The sequence below is a fragment of the Dasypus novemcinctus genome, chromosome 3 (genome assembly GCF_030445035.2).
Source record: "Dasypus novemcinctus isolate mDasNov1 chromosome 3, mDasNov1.1.hap2, whole genome shotgun sequence".
NCBI lineage: Eukaryota > Metazoa > Chordata > Mammalia > Cingulata > Dasypodidae > Dasypus > Dasypus novemcinctus.
The window spans coordinates 106345915-106358447 of NC_080675.1; the positions used below are offsets into that span (position 1 = coordinate 106345915).

Sequence of the window (12533 nt, forward strand, 5' to 3'; positions counted from 1 at the left end):
GAGATTGTCTTCTCTTTAGAGAAATCAATTCTAACTATATTGAAATCAATTCTATCTATAGTTAGTCCTTTCTCTGCTCAGACTGACTTAGGAAATCTGATTATAAAATTATACTTTCTTTGTAAATATTTTAAATCATTGTGCCATGTTATTTTTATAAGTTTGCTTTACTGATTTTTTATATTAACAATAAAACTATCATATTAAATAATGCATGTGATATATATATATATACTTATAGTTATTCCATGTTTTTTACACACTAATAAAACATGGACTAACAATATTTCAAATCTTCTTTAAAGTGGGACTACTTTGATAGGTCAAAATACTAGCTGTTAGTCAGGCTGCATCAGAGACCTCAACATGTACTTCCTTGAATTCAATTACTATTTTAAAAGCTGCCAGGAGGAATCTGCTTTTAGCTAACTTGTCTTAAATACTGTTTGAACTTGATCATGCTGTTCCTTTGAAAGTTCTGTAGGATGAAAAAAAAAAAAAGAGACCAGTTTGCGTTCATTCTTAATGCTCGAATGGGTTGGTTCTAGAATTTGTCAGAAAAAGGAGACAACTTTTCAGATAGAACTTGTAGAAAAGATCCAAGCCCAGAATTTGAGTTTTTGATCAATAACTCATTGGTTGCCAGCAACAGAAAACACTCAAACTATTTAGGCAAACACTGGGAATTTAGAATAGGAATAAAAGGACATTCTGTGTACCTGAGGTCAAGAGTGCAGCTAATCCTTGGAAAGGGATTGAAGCAGTTCCTAGTAAAGCCAGAAAGTGTTCTTTCTCCAACTCTTTCTGCTTCTGTTACACATAGATGGTACACAGCTCTCAGAGGTACTAGTCATATTGCCAATCACATGTAAAGACTACTAAACTTTCTAACGGTCTGATTCCAAATTCTTGGGAGAAGTAGATTGACCCAACTTGGGTCAGATGTCATCCTTGTTCTAGCTGGGTGGAGTTGGGTGAGGTAAGTGGGGAAATGAACTAATAAAGACCAGCTATCTAGGGATTTACTTCTGTGAATGGAAGAGAAATTTCCAAAGAGGTAAGTCAGCATGAGTTGGGCAGATACATAAGTGTAGTTATGTAGAGTTTGAAATGGTGAGTTGTGAGTTGATGTAACAGGGGAAAATGGGAGGAGAAAGTAAAAGAGAAAAAAAAAATGGCAGTAGAGATGCAAGCAACTTTATCAACTGGATTAGCCAGGCATTCTTAAGCAACAGTGAGAATATTTCCTTTCCTTTGCCAGTGTGGAAGGGGAAGACTGTGAGAATTCCACCTCCTCCCTAAAGCATTTCCTGACTAGTCATTTCTCACTGTGCCCTTAACTTTTAAACTTCTACGATGATTGTAACTTGTATGTCACTGAGCTCTTGATAATATGCTATTGTATACTTTTTAGTGTTGTTGAGCTATGCAGAGAAATGGTAAGAATATAGATATGAAGCTCCTTCAGAGTTGGATTCATGTTTCTTGTTTCTTTATTATGTGCTCCCAAGAATACCTCGGGCAGCAGTTCATTGGAAGACTGGGCTACTCAAACACTATACCCTTTTTCACTCCTCAGCATTGGCTATCTGCAAAATCAGAAAATTATTCTGGATCAGCTCTAAGATGCTTCTAGCTTATCATTCTCTGATGCCCCACGGTCTAAGATATAAACTCTCCCCAATGCAAGGCAAACTCATGACAAATCATGGCCATGAAGTATCTGTGACAATTTTAGCCTGCAGGTGTTGCTGTGGTGTAAGAAGAATTCAGGGGTGATGAGAAACACAGCAAACAATAGCCATGAAAAAGATGTTTTTAAGGATTCTGTTTACGTCCCACATGAGGGAGCAGGTTTCCCCTGCTTCAGCATCTCTCTATGAAATGACTGGGGTTGGTTTCCCAAACAGGGCAAGAACCAGAGGGTGTGTGTTCTCGCCAGCTGGACCTTGATATCTAAAAGGATGTCCTGTTTACATTTGGCACCAGAACTTAGTGATTGCACTGCCTGAGTACCCCAGAGATGGGATGAAAGTCAAAATGGATTTTCACACAAGTTTAAAAAACAACACTCAAATGACCCTGCCACCACACCACCTGGGATTGGTTTACCCGAGGCCTGTATTTAAAAAGAACACTTACTAAGAAAGGCGAGGCCATGGTATCCATGGAATACATTTTTTGGTGGCTTGGAAGATTGGAGGATTTGTCTTAATTTGCCTCTCTTCCCTTTCTTCCTTTCTTTTTTCTTTCTTTTTTTCCTCCTTGTTGAACAAAGAGAAGAGGAAGAGGCATAGGCTTGGCTGGCAGCCAGACTCATTTCATGAAATGACCTGTGTAGGTAACTGAACACGGTACAGGGTAATATTATCATTGCTAAGCTTTCAGTAAAGAGAAAATTAATAGAGCAAGTCTATTTTAAGACCAGAGAAGTTTTTCTTTCTTTCTTTCTTTTTTCTAAGAAACAATTTATCTTTAAGAGAAGGTTGGGGAGGTGGTGGAGGAGGCATGGGGAGAGCCAGAACTTAAAAGAAAGAAATGAGAACTAGACAAAAAGTTACTGGTGAAAAAATCATTGTGAGAAACAGAAATTCTTGAACACCTGTTTGTCAGTCCCTGCAGCTGAGCACTGTGGAGCTACCTATTTGTTCAGGGCATATCTTTATTAAACAAAGCCACTTACGATATCTTCTCAAATGGCCCCAGTCCTTTCTGACCACTAGCCTTTCTGATCCACTGAACTGGCTTTACTGTTAGCACTAAATATTAGCTTTTATTGTTGGCTATCATCTTACCTGACATTCTTTCTGGCATGAAATAGGTGGGGAAATTATATATAGTAATCATTTATAGGATTTCAGGGGTAAAAATTTTGTCAGTAAGATTGTAAGCTTCCTTAAGGTAAGTTTCTGCTACAAAGTTCTTCTTTTAGACATTATGGTGCCAAGCACAGAAGTTAATCAGGGAAGAATAGGATAACATAAATGCCTTTTGCAAAGAATCTGCGCCATATTTCACAGTTTTTTTTGCTTGCTATATATCATGTGTACATGGCAAGCCTCAAGTATCAAATTGTATATATTCCATGATTCCAGCGCTGTTCCTGTAATAAGTGGAGCCAGGATTAGTAATAGAATAGCCAACTAAATGAAGACCAGGTACTCATAACCCACCATTTATCACTGGTTTGCAAGACAACTGCATTTATTTTAATCTACATGTGTGAGAATGTGCCAAGCTATCAGGTCAGTACTACGATCATTGCTCCGTATTTATCTTCAGTCCCTAAACATTGTGCGTGATCAAGGAAGTGAGAGGGAGTAATAAAAAACCATTATAGAGTTCTGAAAACCCTCAATTTCATATTTACATCTTGAAACCAGCTCATTCTGACTTCATAAGTCCTTAATTAGAGGCACAGTCATTTTATTTTCTGTAGGGCATTTTTTTTCACCCTCACAATACAAGCATACATTTGGTAACTAATACCAGCAATTAGCCTCATCTGCTATGTAAATGAGTGTAATTGCAATTAAATACTTTAGTAGGCCCAAAGGGAAAACATGCAATCATTACAAAGTAAGTAGGAGAGCATGGTTAAGGGACATTCAGAAGTGTTAGCAGAAGTGCCTTTTCCCTGTGGTGTCAGGAGCCTTTTCTATGGTGAATTATTACCCTGGGAGCCCTGGAATTTGACTTGCATTATTTTTGTTGTCCTTTCCTAATAGAGATCAGGAGAAAACTGTGCTTTTCAGCATTTCTAAGGTTTGGTTGGTTTTGGTGAAAATCAGTTTGGGAAACTGGTTTCTCTCCAGCGTGGACCCAGAGCTTTAAAATGCCGACTTTGAACTTCTTTTGTGGTACAGGCTGGAAAACACTATTTACTATTTACTCACCAAGAAGATCATTTTTACTATCAATATTTACTCAATAGTAGATCTGAAGGTTGAGAATTATTTCAAGAATATAGAACACATAGAGGAGAGAGAGAGAGACTCCCTACTAGGAGTCAAGCAGTACTGGTATTAGTCCTAAGGCTAAGAGTTAGGCCCTGGAGCTAGAATCCTGGCCTCCACCGCAGCTCCAGCTCTCACTAGCTGCATGTCTGTGGGCAAGTTTCACACCTATTGTTCCCATTTGTAAAACCAGAATATGTATTATGTATCTCATTGGGTTGCTGTGAGGATAAAATTGGTTCTTGCACCTGGAATACAAACTGAACGGGAGTAAGTGCTGGATCATTAAACTCTTAAAAGATCTCTAGTCCATCCATTCCTCCATGCAAATTTTCTCTCTGGATCAGACCATCAAAAGCAATGCACCTAAATGAAATTGTCTGGGTCTCTAGTAGGAGTGAGTTTATTATACTTCAGCAGCATTATGCCATCAGTCTTCTTTGAAGGAAATGATTTCCCTGAAACTTCCTATTGTAGACACGGGCTTACTTTAGGAATGATTCACACTGTAATGTAGGATCTTGCTCCTAAAATCCAGGTAAAAACTAGCATCATATAAAAGTCCTTTTTTTTCACATTATTGACAGTGAATTGTCACAGATCAGTTTTCTACTTTGCATTGGTTGCTAGGAGTCTCAGAGGCAAATTTGTGGCTGATCTATCTCTATTCAATTATGTAGGACTCTACAGTGTTTGGGGTACTATCACACACTTTTATTTCTTCCTCCTTCATAAACACACATTTCCTTATTTGTAATAGTACTTTGCTTTATTCATTTATAAATGACTTTAAAACTTATATAACTACCAAGTCTTGAGCAAGCAACTTTGCCTCTTTGAGATATAGTTGCTTTGTTTTTAAAATGTAAAGTTGGGCTGGGTCATCTTTAAGTTTTCTTCCAGTTTCACAATACTGGTTCTTAATATAAATAAGTTTTTGCTGTACTTGTTGGAAATAACAGGCTGGATAAATGAAGGGTAGGGAATGACTTTTCCGAATTCAAATGATGCATTACCTCATTATCAGAACCAAAGGATGTAAAAGAAGCTCCAGATCTCTTTTTAGATATTTCTGATTTTTCTCACACCAAGAATTACTCCAATTCTTTCAACCCATATAAATATTTAAAGATCATGAACATTTCAGTCATTTCTTGGTTCCTGTCCAGCCATGAAGGAAAAGGCTGAAGACTTTATTTCTGGCAGTGGAGGTGGATGAAGCACCCTGGAGACTTACTTCATAATTTCTTCTATATCCTACTCCAGGGAAAGGGAAGGATGAAACTTCAAAGAACAAAGAAAATCAGTGAAGCCTTCTTTTTGATAGGAAGGAAAATCTAGAATTTTTATCTTCTCTTGTTCCCGTAGCACTTAAGAGCTACAGTAGAGTTTCAAAGACTGAGGACTGTCCACCCCGCTGAACTATATTATCAGAGAAAAGATGGCCAGATGTTTAGCAATCAAACTGGGTACAGAACATAACTTTAATGGAAAACAGAAAGACGTTTTGTTTCCCTCCCACAGTGCTATTTGTGAGAGACTTCCAGGAGCCCACTTTTTAAAATTTTTAATTTTATCCTATTTGGAAAACACACACATACTTTCTGAAGTGCTATAATTTGTCCCAATTTGGTATAAATAGATGAATATTTGCGTGTACCTCATGAAATAAGTAATGTTGCATCCTTGGGGATGGAGTTTAAAAAGTCTGTATTTTCTAGAGTTAAGAGCACCTTAGAGAGCAATTAATCAAACACAAATAGAAACATTTGGTATTAAACTGCCCCAGAGGAGGCAAGTCCTATTTTCCTATATAATATATCTGGTTGTCTCCCATGGGAAATCAGATTCAATACTGTTTTTCTTTTTTGTTTGTTTGTTTTTTGGGGGGGTTTGTATGAAGATCCTGTAACTTCTGTGTGAGTTTAGGGAGATGGGGATGTAGAAAATGTGTTTCTTAGAAAGAAGGAGAAATAGAGTTCTTTTCCTCTTTATTAAAATGTCTGTTTAAAAGAAGAAGAAATTAAAGAAATTCCCATTATGTTTAGACTGAAATGAAAAAGAGAGGATTTCGGTAGAAGGGTGGATCACTTGGATGCAACAGCTCAGAACTCTAAGATACTACTTGAAGTGCCCAAGGCTCCTCTTAGTTTCAGAGAAGAGAGGGGTTTAACTTTTTCAACGCATTCATTTGCTTAAAGTGTGACTGGCTTGTTTCTAAAGGGTTTACCCCATACCTCAAAGTTTATTCTTTTCAAACTTATAGTTAAGCGCCCATCTGTGGGTTGTAAAATAACTCTAAGACATCTGGTTATAGTGAATCCATGGGTAAGTATAATGAAAATTTGGTTTTAGTGGCTACTTCCCAATGTTGAATCTCTTTAAAGAATTGCCAATTTAAAAATATCCTGGACAAATATTCCTCATGTAAAGTCATACATTATTGCCAGCCTGTTGGAGTAAACATTTTCATTGCTTTGGTGTGAGGCTGGTCAAAACTAGCAGTTGCTTTCAAATGTCTGTTAATTGTTGTGTAAATCAGTGGTTCATCTTTTAGTTGCTACACATTCTCCCCTCTAATAACAATAATAACCACACACATATACACAATGAATGGGAATTCAAAAGTGAAATAAAGTAATGTAGATTTACTTTTACTTTTTATTTTGTTAGATTTTGTCCTTCAGAAATAGTGAGCCTAGGCGTAATTGCAGTTTCTAAAACTGGTTGGGAGAGCAAATGTTCCTCTATTGTTTAAGACACAGTTCTTGTCTCATCTCAGGTCTCTTGATAACTCTTCCTTTACTCTGCCTTTCTTATTTCCCACTCTATTCCCAGTGTTTAGTAAGCAAAAGGCACTCAATAAATAGGCAAAGGATCTTGGACTGGAATTTGCACCAGCCTATATAGAGAAGTTTTCTTTCACAGATTTTTCAGTCTGCTCTGTATGCCCAACTTGACTGACAAACGGTGTTTGGAAAGGGAAATTGTTCAGAAGGTAATAAAAATATCTTTGTTTATAGTCTGAGACTGCAAAACAAAGTCAGAAAATTCTCAGGCCCAATTTCTAGTTCTCTGGTCTAGACAGATTTCTCAGACTATGTTGGGCCTCACTTGGTTTCCACTTTGCCCCTTGAGAGGTGAGCTTAGCTCCTGACACTGGGGTTGCTATCTATATGATTCCAACCTCTTTCTTCAGCATTCCCTTTAAAAATGTTATTTTTCCCCCATTTGATTCCCTGTGAGGGCCCTTAGAACAAGAGCATTGTCTATATAAATGTGTCTTTCATTTTCACTCTGAAAAAGGTGCCTCAAAAAGAAGTCAAGCTTTTGGCCTGATCTCCTCTTTTCCCAAGTTTATGGCCATGTTTCTAATGAAACAGAAGTTCCTTAGATTAGATTCCAGTGAGTATCACCTATTTTAGGCATTCCAAGAAGGAACTGACTTTTGAGAAATGATTAATATAAAATATATCTGTTACTTTTGAATTACTGCTGTCATATATTATCTTGACTTATTTCTCTTATTAAAAACAAAACAAATCTCACTGCAAGTTCCTGAAATCAGGTGTATTTTTAAACAGAAACAACTTAGAAAGAAATAAAAGTGATTGGTCATTTGTTTGTTTCATTTTAAAGGAGGGATTTATGAGATGCATATTTTAAAATCATTGTTTCAGGAAAAAAATAAATCTGAGATAGCATGAAAAGCGATTGCTACTAGAGTTGATCACTAAAGAAGTGATATTTTGTCTTATGAAAGGAGAGTATATTTTAAGTCATTTCAACTGTGTACTCTGGGATGTTTTAGTTTGAAGGGTATAATTTTTTTCTTTAGATCAACAATTTACATGTCTGAAGTTTTTAATTAATTTATGACTGCTGCTGAGGCACTTCCTGTTTATCAGGCATAGAAACCTAGACCAAATAATCTCCATGAATATCTGTTGAAAAAAAAAAAAGATCAAAATGCATAAATCATGCCTTTAGGATTTAAAACCCCAAATCTTGTTTCTTTGCTTTTGCAACTAATAAAACAGAAATGCTTCATTTATGGCCACAGAGAAATTGGTGGTGAACCAAACTAGAAATTGAGAATGTAGTCAGGGGCACAGCCAACCTGTGCTGCTAATTTGCAATGAATTTCCTTGGTCCTCTCAAAAGATGGGGTTAGCTTCTAGAAAAGAAAATTGGAAGTATCTTCCCCACTACTGGCATGTTGTCATGTTTGCGCTCTAAACCATGTGACCCAGGGGTTTAGTGTTTGAAAGAAAGGAGTTTGGGGTGATGGTGTAGGAGAGTGCGGATGCAGAATATAAGGCCTTTTCATTTTCTATGCAATGGAAATTCTTAGAGATTACGTCTGACCAAACCTACAATTAAAAGGTTAAAAGCAAAGCAGTGCATGTAAAAAATTTTGTTTGTTTCACCACCATACCAGTTTTACAACTCAATTCCAAAGCTGCTTTTTGAATGCCCACTGTGTACTACTCTCCTTTGCTATAAGGTAGCCATGAGTTCAGAGGCCTGCACTGATGCTTATGACAGGGCCTCACTATTCCTGAAAAATAGCAGTTACTTAACAGATACTTGGTGAATGAATGAGTGGAAAATGGAACACAAAAGATCCATAAGAAGTCTCTGCCCACAAGAAGTCTACTATTATAATAGGCATTCATAGAGTGCTTTACCGTTCACAGAACATATTGAGCTACATTATTATGAATAACAGTTGCTCCAATTTTAGCTTGCAGTAGAAACACCTGCATTCAGGGTTTTTTGTTTTTGTTTTTGCTTTTGTTTTGTGTTTTTACATGCAGATGTTCACAATCCAGCTGTACTTAGGGAAATGGAATCTTGTTGGGAAGTGATGGCGATGGTGGTGAAGGCGGGTAATACTATTTTTAAAAACTCCTCGTGATTCTGACACACAGCCCCAGCCATATGTTTTCAGAGGATGTTAGAGTGAAGAAAACAGGCTGCTGGCTCTGGAATCACACTGGATTCAAATTCTGACTCCAACCCTTTTTAGCTCTTTAAGATTAACCTCCCTAAACCTCAAGTTTTCTCATCTGTAAGATGGGGAGAATAGCAATAATGACCTGTATAAGACTGTGGGTGGGTCCAGTGAGATAATCCACATAAAGTGCCTATCACAGGACTTGGCACAGAGTGGATGCTCAATAAATGATAGTGCTTGCTAACCAGTAAACCTGTGGTTTATTTCACTGGGAGTACTACTCCCAGAACAAAGCATCCCATTCTCTTGCCTCTTTTGGGTGAAGTTGTCATGTTCTTTTCTCTCATCTATCTAACTGCAGTATGGTCTGAGACCTTTACTTCTCTTGAATCCTGGGCCAGGAGAAGCTACATTTGGTAAGGCCAGAACAGAAGACACTGTGGTATTTCCGATCCCTATTTGACTTCCCTCTAGGATGAACGTACTTATATTGTTTCAGAATTTCTAGCTAGACCCAACCTGGAAACCAGAAGTTAAAGTTATCTGAAAGAGATAAATCCAGGAACTACATGAAAAGTTGATTTGGATCTCATTTCAAAGGTCATAAAAGGTTCAGAAAGGAATGGCAGTTTAAGGTTTGTTGCAGGGAGTCTAACATTTTACTGGGGGAGAAATTCTGCTGTGGCGAGAAAAACAAGTTTTGACAGAATTAAAGTGGTTGAGAAAGAAGGTAACGTTAAATTAATGATAAACTGTAATCTCAGTCTCTAAAATAAACAAAATAAGCAGCTGTAACAGAATAAAGTTTATCTGAGTGTGATAGGAAGGTCAGGCATGACAAATTGGGAAGCAGAGATGTTGAGCTGGCTCATAATAATTATGTAACCAACATCTCTACTAAATTTAAACACCAGCAGCCTTCTCTGGAGGTGTGTGGGTGGAGAGGTGGAGGGGCAGACAAAAGACAATGGTCTTTATTTTCATAATGTGCTTGGTTTTCTGTCAAACTACTACATCCAAAGCCTTTTTTGTTTTTCTCTGCCGTCCCTGGAAGTGAAATTGTCTGGGTCTTTCCCTGCAGAACGTAAAACATAAACGTAAGAGCACTAAAATGGAAACAGGATCTTGGTTGTCACTGTTTCCCCAGTCTCCTTAGCACTGACCTCTGTCTCTCATTAAGAGCCCATGGAAAGTCTGGGCATCTGGGGTATATAGCATATTATGGGAATTATTTTGGTTTTGACTGTTGTTTTCCTTCTCCTGGATTATTTTGGCTTAACCTGGGGCTGTGATGTAAAATAAGCCACTTTCAAGAACTTTTCCTGACTTTGTCTGGAGATGGGGTTCGAGGATGGGTTTTGACTACTGTTGCTTATCAACTCAGAGAACCTATTTTCACGGAGAAAACTCATGAAGAAAAGAAAAAAGAATCCATTTCTTCCATTCTCTTACAGGTAAGTTCTGTTTTTTTGAGCACCCACACAGAAATGGTAGACATATTGAGTCTTCATGGTTTTTATTCACGTGTTATGCTTTTATAGTAGGCCCCTAGAGCAGATACCCTTTTCCATATTTTCTTGAGTTATACAATGTCACATCATACTTTCATTAAAGAGACTTTTTCTGATCATTTTACAAGAAAGATCTTACAGAATTTAGTTTTTCTTGAACAGAATTCTTTGTTCTGGAAATTTTTCAGAAATATAATAGGAAGTTAATTTTAAATATTCTGGCTGAATAGCTAATATATATATAAATATTTAGGAGTAATTAGTGGAGAATTTATAAATTTTCTACAAAAGCAGAAGAGTGGTCATCCATGATGAGGTAGAATCAACTTTTCCTCTTTGGTTGGATACCTGTGTGTATATCTGATAGGGCCAGAGACACGCTTCAAAGAGAGTTGAGTGTCATCTTAGGCTTTCCCCATCTGTAATAGACTTTCTCAAGGTTCAGTTGCAGTTTATATAGAAAACATTAACCGTTTTGGAAATGTTATGTTCAAAGAATGCAGAAGAGTTTTCTTACATGTAGTTTGAATTTGGTTTTTAGAAGAATATTAACAGAAGCAATTTTTTTTTACAGCTTTCCCCCCTTATGAAAAATTCAAAATACTCTGGAAGAAATTATGGGAAACAAATAAAATTCTTATGTTGAAATGGAAAAACAGAGGCTCAAGGAGAATATGTGATTTGCCTAATGTCACACAGCAAGTCCCATTGTATAAAAAACAAGTTCTCAGACTCTAGTACTAATACTGTATCTATAAATAAAAAGAAACAAAACTCCGATCTACCTCAGAGAAGAAACAAAAGCTAGGAACTCATAAGAGTGTTTATCTAAGCTTTCTACATAAAAATTCACCTTTTTAGGAAATCTTCTTTGGTTGGATGTATGTATGTTGGATATTCTAAAATTTTCCTAATATAGTCCATTTTGCTTAAATAGTTTTTTAGCATATATGTTTCTAAAGGGCAGATGTACATTGAGTATTTGCAGTGTTCAAGCTACAGTTATTCATTGGAAAGTGTCTGGAGGAGAAGGAAGAGGAAATTATATGATTTTGAGACTAAATAGGCAACTGAAGGAGACTACGGAATAGATCCTTGCTGTGTCACACCATTCTTTCTCCTTGAAAATACTTATCCCCTTTTTGGTGTATTGAATTGTGTACCAGAGAGTAACAACACTCCTTGGAGTGATATTTGCGAACACTATTAGCCAAGACAGCCCCACAATTACTATATGCCCTGTAGCTTCTAATATAATAAAATTATAATTCTGAAATCAGAGGTTGTAAATAATCAAAGTCATATGACAAAGCACCACATGCAGCTTAAACATTGTACTGTGAACATACATGAGCTACCATGCTTCATTTGAGCAGCATGTTCTGGCTTTCGCTTAGGAGGAACTTTAGTAAGCTTCTGGGCTAACTGACCCATAAGAAGTAGGAGCATACATTTAAAAGTAACTCTCTGAAGGAGCAGAGAGTCCAACATATATGAAATTGTCAAAGATACTCTCTTAACGCAAAATAAATAGTCAATACTATAGTGCGTATTACCATATTGCAATCACAAAATATTACCTAAATTCCAATTAAACAACTTGGAATTATTGGTAGATTAACTCCTTTCCACCTTTCATTCCCAAAGAACCACAATAACGATACCGTGTAACTAGGTGTAGTTCCATTTATTTTGTTTTGTTTTGTCTTTAAGCCTTTGATTTCAGTTAGTTTAGCTTTCATAGACTCAAATCTCTTATGAAGCATAGCTCTTCTGGCTCAGAGCCTTCCATTGCACCCCACTGCTTTGCCTACCCAGTCCTTCAGATTGAGCAGAGATCATTACCATCCATAAATTTTATATGCATTAAAGGTAGTTTTCCCCTCTTGTAATCATTATTAATATTTGATGGCCTAGGTATTATTCTTTATCGATAATTTTATAGGTCATAGTTAATTTAGAAAGAAAAAAATCAGAACTGTAATGCAAAGTAGTGCAGCTCCACTTTAAAAAGTGACCTTGTCAAAAGACGCATTTTTACTTCAATTAAATCCAGAGTCAGTCCGTCCCATAGGTAATGTTAGCAATTATAAGAATACTTTGCAA

General features: G+C 36.8%; 1 long non-coding RNA gene across 2 annotated transcripts; it reads left to right on the top strand.

The window, feature by feature from the left end:
• Nucleotides 1-837: 837 nt before the first annotated feature.
• Nucleotides 838-11083, top strand: LOC105746945 (uncharacterized). 2 transcript variants are annotated; one of them, XR_001119151.3, is made up of 3 exons: nucleotides 838-1057; nucleotides 10220-10370; nucleotides 11002-11083. It is a non-coding gene; the product is annotated as an uncharacterized lncRNA (long non-coding RNA). The 2 variants fall into 2 exon arrangements; XR_011647886.1 differs by lacking the exon at nucleotides 838-1057 and having other exon boundaries at nucleotides 9474-10370.
• Nucleotides 11084-12533: the final 1450 nt, after the last annotated feature.